Raw genomic sequence first — 4,294 nt, 5'->3', positions numbered from 1 at the left:
CTTCTAATTTTATACTAATTATGAATTAGTAGTCACATAAGCTGGAAATTTTATTTAATTTGGATTAGAAACTTTTTTTTATCTGTTCAACTCTGCTTCCCCAAGATTAAATCCTGACTGCCATTGATTTTACCAAAAAGTGGAATGAAAACATTCATTTTTTTTTGGTAAGAACATTTACAAAACAATAATTTATTTGCTTTTCTAGTATAAATTTTACCGGAACAGGAAGATAAACAAAAAATGTAATATATTAAAAAGCTTCTTGCCTGTATTATTTAGTAACAAAAATCTACTTAATTACTTATGACTAATGAATAGGCTCATTATACACCCAGCCTATTTAATTAACTTAACTAAAATTCATTTTGGCCTTACTTTTCCTTATCAATTGGATGAAATACAAAAATCAGAATATATGGTGACAATTGCCAACATTACAATATATATTAATACTACAATTATTATAAATTATTACATAAACCTTATTAATAGGATTCTAAATTATTGCTAGGTCAGTAATGCAACAATATTAAACAAGTCCAGTAAAAACCTTGTAAAAAGTCCTATCTTCTTTATGGTTATAGTAATTTTCTATACTTCAGTCTCCATCACATTTGATAGATATGCTGGTTAAATTTCCTTTTTTTGATTTTTATTTTTAAATGAAAATTGAAAAGGAAATTTAAGCATACCTATCAAATGTGATGGAGACTGAAGTATAGAAAAATTATTATAATCATAAAGAAGATAGGACTTTTCACAAGGTTTTTACTGGACTTGTTTAGTATTGTTGCATTACTGTCCTAGTGATAATTTAGAATCCTATTAATAAGGTGTATGTAATAATTTATAATAATTGTAGTATTAATATATATTGTAATGTTGGCAATTGTCACCATATATTCTGATTTTTGTATTTCATCCAATTGATAAGGAAAAGTAAGGCCAAAATGAATTTTAGTTAAGTTAATTAAATAGGCTGGGTGTATAATGAACCTATTCATTAGTCATAAGTAATTAAGTAGTTTTTTGTAAAAAAATGTAATGTTTTCATTCCATTTGTTTGTCTGGCATATTTACTGTAAGGAATTTAACATTTTTTCAACAGACTGTTAAACAAATTTTATATTTAAACTAGCAGATGACCCCAGTACTGCTTGGGCATAAAGTAACAATAGTGAAAATTAAGATTAATAGATTATAGCTGATCTTACCCATTTTCACTGGGTGCAAGAATTAGGTCCTCCCTCATCCAAGACTAATTAGAGAATTTTTAGATGGGTCTAAAAATATGTTCAATTTTCTGCAGAAATACATATAAAATAGTACAGTGGAAGTGGAGTTCTTCAGGATAATCCTTAACTCTTCCTCTCTCCCTGCAGGAGGATTTCGAAAAATTCCTTCTTAGTGTACATTCTCATGATATACCGTAACTGTGTACAAAATTTCAACTTTCAACTCCTGACTGTTTGGGCTCTGCACTTATTATCATCATCAATCCATCTCGATTATATATATAAATGTTCCTCCTGATGCAAAGATATTGACAGTTTCAATTAATAGATAAAAAAAATTCTAATGCTATTCATTTAAGTGTACAAAAGTATTTTTAGAATTTCTGGTTAAATTGCTGAATTTTTATCTTTAAAATGCAATTAATAATATTCTAAACTCTGACATTTTATATCCATTTGATTGATTACAAACAATATAACTTCCTGAAGCCAATACCATTTACTATTAACTGTCTATTAACTGATATTACTAGAAAGTTTTTACTTACACTATTCTAATAACACAGCGTACAAGTACAGTACATTATGTACTGTTAATATTGGATATTTATTGATTTATAATCTTTAATCTTAATGTCTATCTCAACAGTTCTCAAGTAGAGCTTTATTTATATAATTTCATAGTAAGACTAGCTGTTACCCGTGACTTTGCCCATGCAGATTTTGCAAGCAAACCCCATTTATATTCAGTATTTCAACAACCATAGTAATTGTTATATAACACCTACCACTGAGAACAATGAGAATTGCTGAGAATCAAACAAACTATTTTCAGTTTGATCAATTCTCTGGAATGTTTACAATCATTCTATAATCAAATCAATATGCAATAACAAATCTGAATTTAAAATGTTTGGTTCGAACATTTGGTTAAAAAATTGAAATATATAAAAATATTTATAACAATGTCTTAAATGTTATCAATTTAATACACTAAGTACTCAATGAAGACTAAACATAGTTGAAAACAAAAAATCACATCTAAAATAGTACAGTATAAGCTGTTCTTCAGGTTAAGCCTTAATGCTCTTCCTCTCCCCCCAGGGGAATTTTGAAAATCTCTTCTTAGTGTGCGTTTTCATGACATACCCTGTGTACCAAATTTCACCTTTTTAGGTTCAGTGGTTTGCTCTGGGCAATGATGAATCAATCACTCAGTCAGTCAGTCAGGACAAGTAATTTTATATATTTAGATTAATATTCCTTTTTTTTTTGCTATGTTTTTTCCCTAATCAGTATAATTGTTGGTTTTTTGAATTATAATTTTGAAATGTTAACAATATTTAATTTTATTGTTTTAATTACTAAACTTAAATTGTAATATTGTGTTTTTATAATAATTTGTTGTTATATAACATATGTTAATATGCTATATACATTATTATAACATAAGCAGTAGTCAGTACTGTATGTGGCATCAGGTTGAGGCATCTTGCAGTCTCAGTCATACTAATTTCTAAGAATGTATCAATATTTAGGAATTCTAGTCTGATATGTAGTTCTTAGATTAAAAAATAGAAAAATGGATGTTAAAATATTAATGGTAAACTATTACATACTTTTAATAGACAAATATTTCTTATATATGTATGTAAGACATAAATAACATGTTTTTGTGGTTGAATACACTTATAACACTATACTTATGGAACTCAAAATCCTGTAAACAGTATTTATGGCAAGGATGACACAAAGACTGTGTTTATACATGATTTTGATTTCAATAAGTTATAGGTGTAGTCTAACCACAAAATAACGTATGACAATTCATTTATAATTAGCAATTATGGCATTCATGAAAATTGGCACACGAGCAGAGCGAATGGGCCAAACTTCCACTCATGCCATAATTTCCTATATTATAAAACTAATTGCATAATATACTATTGCAATCATGCTGATTGTGAGATCTCACTTGGTAACATCAAAATTCTTAAAAAAGAAAAATCATCATCAAAAGAAAACTTTGAACACCTAGAAATAATTAAAATGACAACAGAAAATAGAATGAATTTAAATACTGTTGTTGTTGTTAGTGAGATGTGACATATATTGCTGCAAAAATGAGAAGAATACTTTTAAGATAGTATGAATACCTCATAAATAAAATAATCTCAGACTAATTTCTAATTTATTCTCTTTAAAAAGTTAATAAATTAAAAAATTTTGAAACCAATCTATTGCAATTAATTATTATTCATAAAAGTGAAACTATTGTAAAAATTTATCAAACTATTTAAAAAATGCACTTTATTTATAAAAATATATATACAGTAAGTAATATATTAACAATTAATTTGAAATGCTAGTAAACAAATAACATCAAAAGTGTAAATCTTAATGTATTAACCATACATCCACTCAAAGAAATCAAAACCTATATAGAAGAATTTTGATTTTGGATGGAATTGGATCTATTTTCTTAGGTGGTATAATAAACATTCTCACATTTTAATTAATAAAATACAGTTATCTTTTAATAGGATTTTTAATTTTGTACTTGGAGCAATTTATTTTAGACACTTGTGTGAGGCTTGGAAATGGTCTGAAATGAAAGGAAAAATGTATTTATTAAAACATTGAGAAAACAAATGTAAGTGTCAAGCCACTGACACTGGACTTTGACATTGTCGCTCATAAAGAATAGATGGAAAACAAATTTTAAGACAAAAGAAAATGAAAAGAGAATTGTTTAAACTTAATATGAGCATAGGTGTCTTAGTCATTGATAAATCATGATCAGAGCCAAGAGGATGGTGTCAGATAATCCATCCCCAGGGTAGACCTTTCTCGCAACCTAAGTTGGTCTCAATTTTCACCTTGAGACAGGTAAGAGACCAATCAGGGAGCAAGGAAGGGAAGGTCCAACCAGTGGAAAGGAAATAGAGAACAAAAAAGTATATAAGCCCAAGTGTCCAAGGACAAGGGTTTGATCTGTCAATCTGTTCGAATCGTCTGATCTGTTTGTTGGTTCATTAGACTATAAGAACTTCCTG

This window comes from Centruroides sculpturatus, unplaced genomic scaffold (assembly GCF_000671375.1).
Source record: "Centruroides sculpturatus isolate CEXI.00-Female unplaced genomic scaffold, Cexi_2.0 scaffold1550, whole genome shotgun sequence".
In the NCBI taxonomy this organism is placed as follows: Eukaryota; Metazoa; Arthropoda; class Arachnida; order Scorpiones; family Buthidae; genus Centruroides; species Centruroides sculpturatus.
The sequence above is the reverse complement of the archived record's forward strand: the minus strand, read 5'-3'. Positions refer to the sequence as shown.